The following is an 18,874-nucleotide window of genomic DNA, read 5'->3' on the forward strand; positions in this document are numbered from 1 at the left end:
AACACAATTCGTGGATTCCAATAGATTCAGTAGCGCCAGACCACCCAGCTCACCGTCACTATATTGGTCAATTTGTGTCACTGGAGCGAGGTCAGTGCCTGTCATGTACAGAGGTGGGATGTAAGAATATTCGTGGAGAATTGAGTGGCTCTGTTTGTGAATCCTCATCTCCTTAGCTTTATGTTAGATCAACTTATGGAACACTGGAGAGGATATGCACCTTGTATGTGTGTCTTAAAGTATATATCTAGTATAAATATATTTATTTACAAATGCATGCTATATATTTTATGTGTGTATAAATATATATTTGGTACTTAATAAACTTTGTATAATATACAAACATCTATAAAATCATACATATATCTACACACACACGTACTACTGAGAATGTGTGTGTGCAGACACAGGCACATGGTCAGGAAAAGAATTATTTTCCCTTGAATAAATACTCTCCTAAACAATTTTAATTATCCAAGCATTAATATACTCTTTCTATGACCTTAAGATTCTGTGTTTCACGCCTTCATTTTGAAGCATCTCATCATAATTTGCAACTGAACTTACTAAAACAGGACTAAAATGGATCTATTAGGTTAAGTTTTTTAAAAAGCTTCTTGGTCCATTAAACCTGTACTCCTTGTAGAAAATATTTATATTAATTTAATAGGCTTAAATTACAACCAATGTATTATATTGATATTTAGCAAATATTTATATTCAAAAAATAATTGTAGAGCTCAATGCTGTTCTAAGTACAGGAAAAAAAGACAAACACTTTGCCCCCCAGAAAGCTTGCATTTTAGCAGTAAAGTTTGGTAGTAAATTGTGAATGGACAAATATTATGGTACCAGGTAATAGTCATCACTGATAGGGGCACCTGGGTGGCTCAGGGTGTGACCCTGGGTCACGGGATCGAGTCCCACGTTGGGCTCCCTGCATGGAGCCTGCTTCTCCCTCTGCCTGTGTTTCTGTCTCTCTCTCTGTGTCTCTCATGAATAAATAAATAAAATCTTAAAAAAATAAAAAAGCTATCAGTGAAAATAGAGATGTAGCAGGTCGGGGAGTAGGACGGGCACAGAGCGTGTGTAAGCAGAGCCTCCAGGAAAGCTCCCCTGGGGCAGTGAGGCCTGAACAGAGAAGGGACCCAGGTGCGGGGCCCCGTGGACCTGAGCGCTGAGGACCTGAGCACCTCGGGGTCATCTGCACGCTAGGCCCCTGCCGCCACAGTGTCAGCCACGCGGCCAAAACCCAGGAGACTCCCCGGCCAGAGGCCAAGGCCTCCATCACTCCTCGCACAGCAGGGTCCGCCTGCACCTTGCCTCGTCCCCGGGTCCCAGGACATGTGACCCCTACCCAGGGGGACCCCGCGTACCTGGGCCGCCTGGTGAGCAACCCCAGCACAGGGCAGGCCCAGGCTCCTGGACGCACTGCAAGCAATCCCGTCCAGTCTTGGCCCCACGGAGGGACACTGTCCTTATTACAGGGGACAAGCCTGCCCCTCTCCTGAAAAGAAACACCACCTGTTTTCTAAGGCCCAGGGTCTGGGCTTGCTATGCAAGCAGCCTTCAAAGGATCTGGAACCAACATTGATCTGAGACGTGCACACATACCCTGGGGAAGAGCCTCTTCAGGTCAACTTTTGTTTCTTGTTTTTTGTTTTTGGTTTTTTTTTTTTAAATTCATGAGACACACACACACAGAGAGGCAGAGAACCAGGCAGAGGGAGAAGCAGGCTCCCTGCGGGGAGCCCGATGCGGGACTCGATCCCCGGACCCGGTGTCATGCCCTGGGCCAAGGACAGATGCTCCACCACTGAGCCACCCGGGGGCCCCTAAGGTCGACTTTTAACAAACATCAGAATCAGAAGGCTTGTTCAAATACACATCCTTAGGGCTAACCCCCGGGGGGTCCCGATTTAGTCTGTCCGAGGAGGGTCTCAGAATTGGCATTTCCAGAAGTCCCAGGAGATGGTGATACTCCTGGTCAGGAATCCATACTTCCCAGAGTCCCCGTTTTAAGTCTATTAAACAGACCGGGTTTCGTTGTGTTGCTCCTGATCTGCTTTCATTTCACTCTGCTTTGTAATCAGAAATATCACAGCCCTAAATTGCTTCTGCCTATTGGGATCTTTTGTCTGTTAAATCTGGTAAGCGGCGTATCTCTAATTATTAGGAACAATTTTCCTATCTTATTTTTTTTTAATTTTTATTTATTTATGATAGTCACAGAGAGAGAGAGAGAGAGAGAGAGAGGCAGAGACATAGGCAGAGGGAGAAGCAGGCTCCATGCACCGGGAGCCTGATATGGGATTCGATCCCGGGTCTCCAGGATCGCGCCCTGGGCCAAAGGCAGGCGCCAAACCGCTGCGCCACCCAGGGATCCCCAATTTTCCTATCTTATAACGTGGTTCAGCTCACTGACCTTTCAGTTCCATTCCAGACTCAAATCAAAGGAGACAGTTAAATTAATAGAGAAAAAGAAATCCTGCTTATAAAATTACCTCGATAATCTTAATAGTGACCCTGTGCCTAGAGTCGATATCAGTGACATTCCAGATTTTAGCTACAAGACGCACGGACGGAAGCACAGATGTTGGCATTGTTTAAAGGGCACTGATAATTTTCCGTCTACTACGACATACTCTCAGTGACTGCAGCTCTACAAAAATTTTGAGATCAAAATTGAGCTTTAAATGACCGAATAGCATTAGATATTTCAGATTGCACAGGTCCACAAATCTATACCATTAATAGGTAAATACGCTTTACAGCTGGATCAGGATCATTGCAAATCTAGCAGTGTTTTGTTTCTATAGTTCTAAAATCCAACTCTTCTATGAAATTAATTGCATGAGCACACAGACATGCAGTTTATTCCTCTGAGAAAAACACTGTTATTTAAAATAGTTTCACATTCATAGTCAATTTTAACAAATACATTTTGTAGGAACTATCTCATTACCCAAATTTGCCACCAGAACGTAGATTCGTAGATTTGCTTGGGATTTCCCTCTTAATCCAAGGCACTGACTGTGTTTAATCAAAAGATGGCGCTTGTGCCCATTTTACTTAGCGTGTTAAGGCCTCGCATTACAAACTGGGAAAACTTCTCCAAAAAAAGATAATAATAACAGGCCTTAGGTCTTAGAGCCGCTCACGAACAGATGGCAGGAAAACTAGCACGGTGCTAAGCACTTTATATCTGGCATCACAAGTCCCACAAAAATACTACGAAATTGGTAATACACCAATTTTACAAAGTAAGGATGCAGAGAATAAATTGTGTGTGCACATTCTCCCCGCAAATAGTGGGAGCAGCACTTGAATTCGGGTCCGGCCGACCCAACTTTGTCAATGCCCCACACCAACACAGCAAGTCCTAACACACATCAGCCTTTCGCATGATGCTACGTTACAAAGTACATTTTTTGCCTTTTTACCTCTCTTCCCTCTTGGTTTTACAGCAGGTACATGGGAGAGCTTTTATCACTGCTTCGAACTTGTAAACTGTCATTTCAGGGAACCCCGGGCTGCTTTTCATGGTCTGTTCTCTGCTGCGTGGCTCAGCAGACACGTGAGAGCTCTTGTTTCATCGCCGAAGCTTATCATTATGTGCTCCTCTGATACCTGGACTAATTGCTTATTAACAAATAATTAATTTTTTTCCATGTAGCTAACCTATCCATTTCTTTAATGTGCCAGTTTCTCTTAAAAGCACACGTAAACAGCAAACACACTTGGGATTGGCTTATATCACAAAAGTATTCCTAAACTTGACACAAAACTTACAATGCCCTGAGTTTGATTTGCCTCATCATCCTATTACTAATTTACTTTAAACCTTTTATTTTGGAATTTTTCAGGCACAAAAAAATTAGAAAGTAGTAGAGCCCCCAAGTATCCTCTCAGCCAAAATATCTATATTTCAGCCTAAATTACGTGGCCAATTTTATTTCATCTCTACAACAGGTTGTTTTAAAGCAACCTTCCAGACATCATATCATTTCACCTGGAAATGTTTTATCACATAGACATAAAACATTTAAAAAGTCTAAAAACATAACCACAACATCAGAACCACCCCCTAAAAACCAAGCAAATATGAATTCCTTAATATTATCAAATATCCTCACAGTGTTCATATTTCCATATTTATCTCCTAAATGTGTTTTTTATAGTTTGTCCAAACCACAGATTAACACTCCCCTACACTGCCTCTGGTTTATAGGTATCTTAGGACTCCATCTGGGGCACTTGGCTGGCTCAGTCGGTAGAGCATGTGATTCTTGGTCTCGGGGTCATGAGTTCAAGTCCACTGTTGGGTGTAGAGATTACTTAAAAAAAAAGACTCCATCTACACCAGTTTCCTTCCTATTTTCTTATTTCTTTATGCCTATATGTTTCCTGATGATATTCCCTAACCCAGACAATGTAATCCATCCTTGAGAATACTCTACATTGAATCCTCTTGTGGCAAGTGCAATAGGCTTCCTCTAAGACCACAAAGTATGTCCAACTTACATCCCCATTTTAACTTTTAATGTTTATCTTCTTTCCCCAAATGGCCACATTAAACTCAGTGAATGCAAGCACTATACTCCTAATAGGAATCCACTCCCGAGTCCCTCCCAGCAATCGTCTCCTCCCACGTCACATCAACACCACAAGGCTCCCATCTTCAACCTCATGCCAGAGCCGGAATATCTAAAAGGCTTAATTTTGTGACTCCATCTCTTGGGATCAAATGCAACATATGGAGCCTCTCACACCTTCTAGCATTTCACTTAATGCAACCGAGGGCTTAATTCCTAAATCAGAATCAAGTTTATTTCTGAATTTCTGTTGAAAAGGTCTTTTTTCATCGTGATAGGATATATTTAAGAAGGTGTTGCCATTCCCTGAATTTCCACCCTCCTATCAAAATATCAAGGTATGCCTTCAAGAGTAATTAATATGTGATGGGGAGGTTTTTCTTCTTGGACTTGTTTGGTTACTCTTTTATCCATGTCAGGATTTCATTTCATTTACACCACCTCCAAAGGAGCTAACTATCCTCATTGACTACTAGGAACCTCTCTTACCCCCTGTGCATAAACAGTATGGTGGAATCAGAAAGACCAATCTGTCGGGAGGATCTCTGATCATCCAGGACACGGTGGGGTGGTTGCTTGAGAAGCATATTGTCTGCCATTGGCCCTGAAGGACACACCAAACCAAGGTTATTCATATGTGTTCCCAAGATATTGGGCAGATTTTCTCATTCAAAAGTATCTATTTTGCAAATGATCCAAGATATTGGATCTCTTATATTTGGAAGCTGAAGTCAGTATAGAGCACAATGAGGAAATTCATTTAGGCTGATTACCGAGCACTTAATGTAGATAATTGCACTGTCCGTCTGAAGTGATTGGGCCAAATAGCACCAACAATTGAGCTCTTAAGAAGAGAATCTTGACCATTAAAATAGTTTAAAATATTTACCGGCCTTAAAACCATGGTTGGTTTGCTGAGAAGATATAAACATGAGCTGATAAGATTTTCTTCTCCCACTATTTATTTCTTATTTATTTATTTATTTTTTGTCTTTATTGTAAGGAGGAAGAGTAGAACACAGGCTTCAGAGCCTGCACTGAATCCAGATTCCAATTCATAACTAATGGTGTCCATTTTTTTAAAAGATTCTATTTATTTATTCCCGAGAGACACACAGAGAGAGGCAGAGACACAGGCAGAGGGAGAAGCAGGCTCCCTATGGGGGGCCCAATGTGGGACTCGATCCCGGGACCCCAGGGTCACTCCTTGAGCCAAAGGCAGAGCCACCCAGGGGCCCCTAACGGTGTCTATTTTTCATAGGTTTTCTATCATCTCAAAATATCTTGAAAACATTTTATATTGACTCTTTCTTGCTAAGCATAATGCTTTTGTTCTAAGAGGACTTGTACTTTTAGCCTTTGACGTGTATTCTCTTTCTCCACTGATTGTATGATATGATCTTATTACATATTGCACAACATATTTTACATTATATTTTACTATTTTACAATTGTTTTTGGCCTATCTGTTCTGCTTCATAGATCTATAGTCAATTCTTATACTATGCCATAGTTTTTAATTTTTAATGACTTTAAAACCCATTTTAAAATACAGTTGAGGGGCACTTGGCTGGCTCAGTCAGTAGAGCTTTTGACTCTTGATCTGAAGGTCATGAGTTCAAGCCCACATTAGGTATAAGGCTCACTAAAAAAAAAATAATTAAAAAAATATATAGATGGGTAAGACCCATCTTGTTACTCTCATTTGAAATTTTAAGTAAATAGTCTTAAATAAATATTCTCAAATAGCCTTGTCCTCAGAAGAATTTACACCTTCAGCAAGTTTGCAAAAACAATCACTGGGATTTTTATTAAAATTACATTCAGCCTTTTTGGGGGGATCCCTGAGTGGCTTAGCAGTTTAGCACTTGCCTTTGGCCCAGGGTGTGATCCTGGAGTCCCGGGATTGAGTCCCATGTCGGGCTCCCTGCAAGGAGCCTGCTTCTCCCTCTGCCTGTGTCTCTGCCTCTCTCTCTCTCTCTATCATAAATTAAATAAATAAATAAATAAATAAATAAATCTTTTAAAAATGCATTCAGCCTTTTCAATAATTCTTTACAAATTGATAATTTTTCAAGCAGAATCTTTTTCAAAATAGTGTTTCTGGACTTCTCTTCAAGCTGTCTTCCACATCCTATACTAAAAGTATATAGTTTCCTATATATAGGTCTCTCTCATTTCTTTTTTTGTTTGTTTGTTTGTTTGTTTTGGTCTCTCTCATTTCTTATCCAAGAAGTGGAGTCTTATGATTTTGTGGATAGCATGAATTAGACTTTATTCTATTCTAGTATATAGCTAACAAGTTATTGCTGGTTAGAGCTGTGACTATCAACCCAGGAGTCACAGAACCACTTGTTGGTTTCTTTCCAAACTATATTCACTTGACTCTCGGGGATTCTGATACATCCCCTGCCATTTTACTTATGAATTATATATATCACCCCTCAGGATCAGTAGTGAGAAGCAATATTAAGTACAAGTAAAACAAACCTATGGGTTGATTGTTTTTGCTTTTTGTTTGTTGTTGCATAGAATCACTTTATTACTTTTTAAATTACTTCTAAGAGCTTTTCTTTTGCATTGGGCAATTTGCTCTCTAAAATAAAACTCAAGCATTTTCTCTATTAATCAATAACCAGCGAATAACCACATGTGATAAAGCCTGTGCTGAATGCTTCAAGAACGCACAAACCTAAAGAGCTGAATTTGCCTTTGATCAATGGGGTTTGTGTAGGAAGTGGCACTGAACGGTTGGGTTACGTGAGCTAAGCTGAAAACAGAGCAGCAACAGAAATAAGTATGTGCATTTTCATGAACCCTGCTAATAGTCTGTCCTGCACGGAGGCATCATGTGAGTGAAAATAATTGCTGAAGGAGGGTGTTAAGGCAGGAATAAACCTAAATTCTGAAAAAAAAAAAAAAAAAAGAGTCAAACTTCAACATTTCTGAACCTCCCTTTAGTTTTATTTATATATATAAATCAGATGGACATGGAAACCTTATGCTGACCAAGGATGGACAGCTAAATCATGACTCTTGAGGTTGGAAGAGGTGGAGGGGAGGCTTTCCTGTCTGACCTGGCCCTTGGAGACAGTGTCCGTAGCTCTACCTAAAGAAGGGGTTGTCTCTTCTCTTCATAAAGCCAGCACTGCCTATACTAATAAAGGGCCGTCTCCCGTGCTGATTTCTAAATGGTTCCTTTGGAACTTGCAACACATTTTCTACGAAAATGATGCTTTCTAGCAGAGCCTCTGAGACTTCAGTCTACACCACAGTCTCCTGCAGAGCTTGATAAAACGCAGAGACCTGGGATCCCTGGGTGGCGCAGCGGTTTGGCGCCTGCCTTTGGCCCAGGGCTCGATCCTGGAGACCCGGGATCGAATCCCACGTTGGGCTCCCTGCATGGAGCCTGCTTCTCCCTCTGCCTGTGTCTCTGCCTCTCTCTCTCTCTCTCTCTGTGCGACTATCATAAATAAATAAAAATTAAAAATATATATATATTAAAAAAAAACACAAAGACCCAAGTCGAGGATGCTCATTCTGGACATCTGGAACAGGCCCCAAGGAAATTCCATTTTTAACAAGCTCCCAGGGACGCTGGTGCTCCTTGGGCCACAGAAGCAGTCCCAGCTTTGTGATCCCCAGCAAATACAAACACATGGAGCTCGTATGCTGCCACATGGAGCTTCTCCTCCCTCCACCCACTAGGGAGGTGCAGAGCACTTGGCAGTGGTATTGCTGCTCGTGGTGGTGGGAGCGGAGGGGAGGGTTGGCAATAGAAGAGGATTAAGAAACGCAGATTGAGCGGAGGACACGTCAGCAGTTACTCTACTGAAGGATTCGGGCGGAGGGAAGAAGCTGCTCGCTGGGTTGGGCTCCTTTTGGTAACTACTGTCAGCAGATCCGTGGGGACTGGACAGTGAGGGGATAAGCCCACCAATCACAGCGATCTCTAGCCAAATGGAGTGGATCTAGTGGGGAGGAAAAATATGGGATTCCAGGACGTCCCCTTCCTCCGGTTCTTGTCAACTCATGATGATACCTACACGCTTCTCAGAGAGGAGAGGGGATTGACATTTATTCAACACCTACTAAACACCAAGCACGATCCCAGGCATATTGGGCGCATCATCACACTTACTTTTCATCCTCATCTTACAAACAAATTGAGAGTCTCCTGTGCAAAGAGCAAGAGCGCAGCTCCCACCCCTCCCTGCCTGGTGAGTGGCTTTAAAGAAATTGCTTAACGTCTTCAAGCACAGTTTGTTTTTCAGTCTGTAAATGAGAGCCATCATTTATACTTTGCAGGGATTATGGTGAGGATTAGAATATGTAGGTCAAAAACTTAGCACAGTGCCTACCCCAGAGTTGGTATTCAATAAATGGTAGCTAGATCATCATAATGACCATAATTGTCCTCATTATCCAAAAAAAAAAAAAAAAGGGAAGAACAAAAACAAAACAAAAAAGACACCAAGAGGAGCTTGCTTAAGCGACAGAATCAAAATTCAAATCTAGACACGTTTTTCCCAAACCTCATCGCCTTCACCCTAACCCCTGCTACTCAAAGCCTGGGCCCAGGGCCCAGTAGCTTATTCTTTTTTTATTTTTTTTTATTTTTTTTTTTTTATTTATTTTTTTTTTTTATTGGTGTTCAATTTACTAACATACAGAATAACACCCAGTGCCCGTCACCCATTCACTCTTATTCAATAGAAATAGAGAATCTCGGATTTGTACCCAGACCACCTGAATCAGAATCTGCATTGTAACGACATCCCCACGTGCTCTCTCTCACATCAAGGCCTGAGAAGCACAGCTCTGCGGAACCCGTGCTTTTTGTTTGCTTGTCCGGCGGACTATGTTATGCTTAGATTGAGGCTGAGAATGAGCTTTGTGCTTTTGGCTACGTCTCCAATGTCGGTCCAACAAGGGTAAAGATTTTTATCTGTTCATGCCTGGATCTCCCCTGCCTGAAAAAAAAAAAAAAAAAAAAATCTGGTGTATATTGTGGCAGCTCAGAAAACGTCTCCTGAGTAAAGAAATCTGAGGCAAAATGGGGGGAGGGATATTATTAGAAATGTCTTGCACACTGAGGCGCAAGGAGGCACTGCTCTGCCCCTGGCCCCAGAAGCCCGGGCTCGTCCGCATGCTGCTGTGTCCAGAACATTCCTTGCAGAGCACTGGGTTTCCATGGGCAAGCCTGCCATGTGCGTTGTGGGAGAGAGATTGAAAGCTTGGACCTCACAATTGCTTTGGAAATGAAAACCTTCGTCGTGAAGATGCCCGAATGCGAGTAACACCCCCGACTCCCATGACCACAGACGAATTTCTGCTTCAAAGGGTGGCTGTTCGCTCCCCAGCGTACCCAGGGTTCCTGAGGGACCCCCGGCCGTTGAGCCGCCGTAGACGGGCCTGGCCCAAACCACACCAGTGAGTCCTGTCGTGATTACCTGTAATAATTCGAATTTCTAAATTTCTACCTCTAAACTCTTAAGTCTCTAAATGAGTCAGCGTCTTTCAAGAATATCGTTGTCCTCTAAGACTGGATATATTCAAAAGGATACATGCAACACGCGTGAGCTATGAAGCGGGACATGCCTCACGCTCCGCGTCCAGACCTGCTGTGGGAGGAAGGTGGGCAGTTCCTCTGCAGCCGCTGCCGTGCTCCCGGTCGTCTGTGGTTTTGTCACGACCTCCAGAATCTGAGAACAGTCCGTGGAGATTCTGAGTGTGTGTGTGTGTGTGTGTGTGTGTGCACCGTGATACGCACCTGTCCACACACGTGTCCTATCCCTCGGCACCTGCAGCGACGGGACACGGTAATTTAGCAAAATTAATAACAAACCCGCAATCAGCCGTAGCCTTAGCTCTGACACAAGCTTCCAGTTAATTTTAACCTCTTACAAGTGCCAGTTTTCTTGGCCTGAAGACGGAGGAGTGTGTACTGTCCCAGGACCCCGGGAGCCCCGCACACGGTGCCCCTGGAGAAGTCTGATGAAGCGCCTGAAGACACACGGGAGAAACCAGGAAAAATAAGTCAAAGTTTCCTAAGGACTGTTCAATTCGGAAGCAAACCTCCTTTCTCCCTTGATGTGAAGTTTACACACAGATAATTTAAGAAAGAAAAGCGAGAACTAATTTTTATTGGCGCTGCAAGGCCGAAACGCGACTGCCGAGCCCCGGGTACCCACTCACCTGCTTTCTGTAGTAAACTCACACGGGGCAAACCTCAACACCTGACACACTCCTGCCTTCATACGTGACTCCACTTGAATGGAACCACATCGGGACCCTTAAGGCGCTCACGACCCCGCGACATGTGCGTCAAGTGTTAGCCTCCCCTTGCGCGACCCCACAAGCTCAGTGACTGTGCACAAGGCAGATCCACGGGCTGGCATCGCGGGGCTCAGACCTCCCAGATGGGTGGCAGGGGCTCAAGTCAACCGATGAATTCTCAGATGCGTGACAGCTGCAGCGGGGAGTAAAATAGAAATTTCTTTTGTGGGACGGCTCGGGGGCTCAGTGGTTGAGCATCTGCCTTCAGCCCAGGGCGTGACCCCGTGACCCCGGGATCGAGCCCCACATCGGGGTCCCCGTGGGGAGCCTGCTTCTCCCTCTGCCTGTGTCTCTGCCTCTCTCTCTGTGTCTCATGAATAAATATATAAAATCTTAAAAAAAAAAAAAAAAAAAAAGAAATTTCTATCGAGACCTAAGTAATGGGAACCATACTCCAGAGCAAAGGGCCAGAGTCCCAGGTGGGACCTGCACTAAAGGTCGGAGAAATCATTTGACTCTTATTTTGCGAACGGGTCCCCTACACAGGGGACAAGGTGACACCGCTGTAGATTGGCAGGTGGCAGGGGTGGTTTTTTTGTTTGTTTGTTTGGTTGGTTGGTTGGACTTTTTTTGTTTGTTTTTCGGATGTCATTAGCTTGTTACAAAACAGAGACATGGGAACTTTTACACGATGAAAGATTTCAGAATCCGGTGGAAGAGGCCACTTCGTGGGCTGCCGTCGTTGGTCCACGTGCTTTGCAAGAGTGTCACCAGCTCCGAACAGGAAATGATCCTGCTCATCTAGAGCGACTCTGGTGCCCCCTTCTTCTGGGAGAACGACCCCCAACGTCCACGCTAGCAGGTGGGACTCGTCCACGCTTCCCTCCAGAGCCTGATCCAACACCTGCCACTGGTGCCTGCAGTGCTTTTCCTTGAGATTTTTCTGGAAACATGATGAAGGCTCTTTGTTGATAGCTTCAGCTCACTCCTTTCAGCTAGAGCTGCGCCGAGGCGGGGAAGGGACTTCCCGAGCGCCTGTCCTGCCAGCAGCTTGGAGCCTGCTCTCTGGCCGCCGGCCAGCAACTTGCTTTCCAAGCCTGATGCCGCAGCCGCGAGTGAGTCATCTCCCCCATGACCACAGGAACCCCCCAAGTGGCTGTAGAGGCCTTCTGGGGTGCAGCAGGAGTCTGCAGTCTCCCGGGGCTCCGGGGCAGCTGCCAGGAGGGGACAAGCAGGGGCCAGGCCCAAGCACACGGCGGGGGGGGAGGGGGGGCCCGGGGCCAGACCTACCCGGCCATTCCCTCCTGCCGCCTGCCTCCAGTGCACCCCCACGGCTCTAGAGGTCAGAGATTGTGGATTCTGGGGGCGGACTTGTGGAGAAAGGGGTCCATGTGATGCTGTGCATTACTACCAGCCCTTGTCCACCCCGGGGACGGGGTGCACCCGCCTGCCCCCCAGCTGGGCCTGAAGGGCGACTTGGGGCCCAATTCTGGGGCCCCGAGCCCAAGGCAGACGCCTCACCCACTGAGCCCCTGGGTGCCCCCAGCATGCTCCCTCTCCTCTCGCAGGCTCTTGGTCTCAGCTGGTTGGACACGGGCCCAAGTGGGGAAGGGACAGAAACTTTCATCTTAAATCAAGATTGGAGTGTGATACTTTTTGGAACAGTTGTGGGGGTTTCCTGACCTGGCACCAGGCGGGAATAATTACAGCAGGTGGCAGGTTCATAAAGGCGGTAAGAACCATGAGCGGGGTTGGCCCACTTACACCCCACGTGTCCGAGTCGCGGCTGGAAGGACCAGGATGCCGGGTCACCTAGGCCTCAGCTGGGGCCCACGCTGCCCACGTGCCCTCCGGGGGGTGCTGCCCATGTAGTGCGTGCACCTGCTGGGAATCCTCAGCCTCGCTGTGCCCAGAGCTCACCCGTCTGCTCTGCCTTGGCCTCTGACACCCTGTGAGCATTATGCTTGATACTGGTGATTTCTTTCTTTCTTTTTTTTTAAGCAGTCTTAAAAAAAAAAAAAAAAAACGATTTTATTTATTTACTCATGAGAGACACAGAGGCAGAGAGACCCAGGCAGAGGGAGAAGCAGGCTCCATGCAGGGAGCCCGATGCGGGACTCGATCCCGGGACCCCGGGGTCACGCCCTGAATCAAAGGCAGATGCTCAACCGCTGAGCCCCCCAGGAGTTGCCCCAATACTGGTGATTTCTTCATGTGTGATTTTGCCGCGTCATTAACAGCAAATTTGAACCTTCATTCATACAAATGGTCTGTATTTTATATTTAACCTATGTGAGATTTTTTATATCTGAACTTTTCCCACTTTGTCAAATTGACTTCATTTGCTGCCTCCTAAGTACCCCTTATAAAGATTATTAACTCTGACCATTATATAAGTTGTAAATATTTTTCCAAATTCATTGCTTTTGAAGATTCTTTATGCCACATGTAGGAATGCAGACCTACTAAGATTTTACATGGCTTAATGAATGATTTATTGTCATAATTTCTGCCTTTGGTATCATATTTAGAAAGCCCTTGCTCACTCAAATATTATAAAAATATTTACCTACACTTCCTTCTGATTTTAATTATTATATCTTACATCTAAATTCTTAAATTTTATTTTACATCTAAAATTTAATTTACATGGAATTTCTTATGGTATTTGAAATGATGCAAGTATTCAGCTTCATTGTGTTCCAGATATTTAGTCAATTACTCTGATGCCATTGGGGAGCAATTCTTTGTCCACACATCTTAAACAAGGCTTTATTGTGTTCCAAAGTCTTGGCATTTAAGATGCATTTTCACATTGAAAGTTTTTGTTGTATTATGTACTTTTGCATAGCTAGAATGAACCCTACTTGGTGTATTATATTTGCTATTTTTTTATTTGACATTAATGTATCTCAATTTGTAAGTAATCATGGTCTGTAGTTGCCTTTAATTTTTTTTAAATTTCTTTTCTTAATAAAGATTATTCTAATCAGATGCATTAGAAAGATCTCCTTGATGCTCTGTAATAGTTTAGAGAGCAGAATTGTCTGTTCTTTTGTGATTTGATAGAACTATGATCTCTAACTCCTTTAAGCATGATGCCTTTTTCACGAAGGGATCTTTTACCACCTTTTAAACTTTTCCTAAGATCTATTTAGGTTTTCTATTGCATCTAGAGTCAATGTTAATCATTTATATTTCACTATAAAGTTTTCCATTTCCTCCAGGACCAATGAAGCAATGTGCATGATGAGCCTCCAAGAGTACAACATACAGGGATCTTAAACGTTTTTGACCAGGGAACTTTTCTTGTTATTTAAGTAACCTTTTTGAGGGCTATTGTTCTAATTTATACACTTGGGAAAATATTAACACCATGTCTAAGAACATCCCCTTAAATTTGTTCTCAGATTTTCTCTGCACAAAGAATCCTATCCCCTTTCTTACTCTGAATCTTGTATACTGCCTTTCCTCTCTTTATTTTATACAATTATTTTTCCTCAGAGAGCTAGCTTTTATTTTTTTTTTGAGCAAGCTTTTAAATATGTGTGTTCATTCTTTTGTTTTTCAAACTCTTAAAAATTATTTTTTCCTTAAGGGAAAAAAAATTGAAATCAGGAAGTCACTAGGAATTTGTTTCAGAAAACCCAGTTGTTGGTACTTTTAAGTACTTAAACTGAGTCACATAAAAGGAAGCTAGAGGAATGAACAGGAGGAAGACATTAATGGCACACATCAAAAGGAAGAAGCTGACACTTGCAACACCTGATGGGTGAGAGCAATTTCTCAAAATTGTTTTTCTAGTATTATTGAGATATAATTGACTGTCGTCACCATATGAGTCTCAGGTGTACGACACAGAGGTTTGGCTTTTGTATATTGTGAAATGATTGTCACAGTAAGTCATGGTAAGTCCAGGTAATGTCCATCCTCTCATACAGATACAATAACAAGAAATGGGAAAAAAGGGAACAAATGTCTGTCCTTGTAATGCGAACTCTTGGATTCGTTCTCTTAACACCTTTCCTGTGAGTAGTACAGCAGCAGTAACTAAGTCATCACGCTGCACGTTACATCCCTACCGCTTATTTGCGTGGAAGTGGAAGTTACCATTCGACCACCTTCTCTCAATTCCCTCGGCCCCTACCTCCCATCCTCTGCTAACCACAATCTGATCTCTTTCTCCATGAGCCTGTATTTTCCCCCTAGATTCCACAAAAGGTGAGATCACATAGTATTTGTCTTTCTCCATCCGACTTATTTCACTAAACATAATCCCATCCAGGTCCACCCATGTTGTTGTAAATGCCAAGATTTCCTCATTTCTTTATGGTTGAATAGTATTTTATATATGAATCTGATAGGCACCATATAAATCAGAGCTTTATCCATCCATTTGTTGATGGGCTTTTAGGCTGTTTCTATGTCTTAACTGTGGTAAGTAATGCTGCTATGACTGTGCTATGACCGGTATCTTTCCAAGTTAGTTTTTTTGTTTCCTTTGGTTATATTCTAACAGGTATGAGGTGAAACCTCATTGTGGGTTTGATTTGCATTTCCCTGATGAGTAATGATGCTGAGCATCATTTCATGCACATGTTTAGCATTCATAAATCTTCGGAAAAATTCCGTTCAGGTCATTTGCCCATTTTTAAATAGGATCAGCTGTTTGTTTTGCTATTGAGTTGTATGAGTTCTTTCTATATTTTATATGTTAACTAGCCCTTTATCTGATACGCCATTTGCCAATATCTTCTCCCATTCTGTAGTTTGTCTTTTAGTTTTGTTGACTGTATCCTTTGCTGTGCAAAAGCTTCTTATCTTGATGAAGTCCCAATAGTTCATTTTTGCTTTTGTTTCTTTTGCCTTCGTGGATGTATCTTGCAAGAAGTTACTGTGGCCGAGTTCAAAAAGGGTGTTGCCTGTGTTCTCCTCTAGGATTTTGATGGACTTTTGTCTCACATTTAGATCTTTCATCCATGTTGAGTTTATCTTTGTGTATGGTGCAAGAGAGTGGTCTAGTTTCATTCTTCTGCATGTGGATGTCCAATTTTCCCAGCACCATTTATTGAAGAGACTGTCTTTCTTCCAGTGGATAGTCTTTCATCCTTTATCGAATATTAGTTGACCATAAAGTTCAGGGCCCACTTCTGGGTTCTCTATTCTGTTCCATTGATCTATGTGTCTGTCTTGATGACCACAGCTTTGTAGTACAACCTGAAATCCGGCATTGTGATGCCCCTGGCTCTGGTTTTCTTTTTCAATATTCCCCCGGCTATTCGGGATCTTTTCTGATTCCACACAAATCTTAAAATAATTTGTTCTAACTCTCTGAAGAAAGTCCATGGTATTTTGATAGGGATTGCATTAAATGTGTAGATTGCCCTGGGTAACATTGACATTTTCACAATGTTAATTCTGCCAATCCATGAGCATAGAATATTTTTCCATCTCTTTGTGTCTTCCTCAATTTCTTTCAGAAGTGTTCTATAGTGTTTAGGGTATAGATCCTTTACCTCTTTGGTTAGGTTTATTCCTAGGTATCTTATGCTTTTGGGTGCAATTGTAAATGGGATTGCCTCCTCAATTTCTCTTTCTTCAGTCTCATTGTTAGTGTATAGAAATGCCATTGATTTCTGGGCATTGATTTTGTATCCTGCCACGTTACCAAATTGCTGTAATCTTGGGGTGGAGGCTTTTGGGTTTTCTATGTAGAGTATCATGTCATCGGCGAAGAGGGAGAGTTTGACTTCTTCTTTGCCAATTTGAATGCCTTTAATGTCTTTTTGTTGTCTGATTGCTGAGGCTAGGACTTCCAGTACTATGTTGAATAGCAGTGGTGAGAGTGGACATCCCTGTCTTGTTCCTGATCTTAGGGGAAAGGCTCCCAGTGCTGCCCCATTGAGAATGATATTTGCTGTGGGCTTTTCGTAGATGGCTTTTAAGATGTTGAGGAAAGTTCCCTCTCTCCCTACACTCTGAAGAGTTTTGATCAGGAATGGATGCTGTATTTTGTCAAATGCTTAAACTCAACACCAAAGAAACAAACAATCCAATCATGAAATGGGCAAAAGACAGGAACAGAAATCTCACAGAGGAAGACACAGACACGGCCAACATGCATATGAGAAAATGCTCTGCATCACTTGCCATCAGGGAAATACAAATCAAAACCACAATGAGATACCACCTCACACCAGTGAGAATGGGGAAAATTAACAAGGCAGGAAACCACAAATGTTGGAGAGGATGCAGAGAAAAGGGAACCCTCTTGCACTGTTGGTGGGAATGTGAAATGGGGCAGCCACTCTGGAAAACTGTGTGGAGGTTCCTCAAAGAGTTAAAAATAGACCTGCCCTACGACCCAGCAATTGCACTGTTGGGGATTGACCCCAAAGATTCAGATGCAATGAAACGCCGGGACCCGTGCACCCTGATGTTTATAGCAGCAATGTCCACAATAGCCAAACTGTGGAAGGAGCCTCGGTGTCCATCGAAAGATGATGGATAAAGAAGATGTGGTCTATGTATACAATGGAACATTACTCAGCCGTTAGAAATGACAAATACCCACCATTTGCTTCGACGTGGATGGAACTGGAGGGTATTATGCTGAGTGAAGTAAGTCAATCGGAGAAGCACAAACATTGTATGTTCTCATTCATTTGGGGAATATAAATAATAGTGAAAGGGAATAGAAGGGAAGGGAGAAGAAATTAGTGGGAAATATCAGAAAGGGAGACAGAACATAAAGACTCCTAACTCTGGGAAACGAACTAGGGGTGATGGAAGGGGAGGAGGGCGGCGGGTGGGGGTGAATGGGTGACGGGCACTGAGGGGGGCACTTGACGGGATGAGCACTGGGTGTTATTCTGTATGTTGGTAAATTGAACACCAATAAAAAATAAGTTTATTAAAAAAATAAAAATAAAAAAATAAAAGGCCAGTTGGCTTATCAGATATATAGTTATCAGATATATAGTTTGCAAATATTTTTCCCATTCCATAGGTTGTCTTTTCACTTCTTTGATAGTTTTGTTTCTGTTTTTGTTTTTTTACTGTGCAGAAGTTTTTTAGTCTGATGTAGTCCACTTGTTTATTTTTGGTTTTGTTGCTTGTTCTTTACATGTCGTATCAAAAAAATCATTGCCAAGACCCATATCAAGGAACTTTTTCCTATATTTTCTTTTAGGAGTTTTATGATTTCAGATATTACATTTAAGCCTTTAATCTATTTTGACTTAATTTTTGTGAATGTGTAAGATAGAGGTCTAGTTTCATTCTTTTAGATGTAAGTATCCAATTTTCCCAGCACTATTTATTGAAGAAATTGTGTTGTCTCCATTGAGAATTCTTGACCCCTTTGTCAAATATTAGTTTACTATATATACTTGGGTTTATTTCTGGGCTCTTGATTCTGTTCTATCCTCTGTTTCTATCCTGTGCCATAGTGTTTTGATTACTATAGCTTTATAGTAGAGTTTGAAATAGAGAATGCCTCCTGCTTTATCTTCCCTTCTTAGGATTGCTTTGGCAATGTGGGGTCTTTTGCAGTTTCATATAAACTCATATAAGTTTTAAGATTATTTTTTTCTGCTTCCCCCTCCCAAAAAGTCATTGGAATCTTGTTAGGGATTGCATTGAATCTACATATAGCTATTGCCAATACTGACATTTTAACAAGATTATTTCTTCCAATCCATGAACATGGGATACTTTTCCATTTATTTGTGTCTTCTTTGATTTCTTTATCATTGTCTTATAATTTTCAAAATAGAGATCTTTTACCTACTTGGTTAGGTTGATTCCTAAGTATTTTATTGTTTTTGATGTCATTGTAAAGGGCATTGATTTTATTTTTATTTATTTGTTTTTCAGATAATCTGTTGATAATGAAAAGAAATGCTATTGATTTTTGTATGTTAATTTTGTATCTTGCAACTTTACTGAATTTGATTAACTCTAACAGTTTTTTGATTGAGTCTTTAAGATTTTCTATA

Source organism: Canis lupus, chromosome 26, assembly GCF_011100685.1.
Source record: "Canis lupus familiaris isolate Mischka breed German Shepherd chromosome 26, alternate assembly UU_Cfam_GSD_1.0, whole genome shotgun sequence".
NCBI classification, from domain to species: domain Eukaryota; kingdom Metazoa; phylum Chordata; class Mammalia; order Carnivora; family Canidae; genus Canis; species Canis lupus.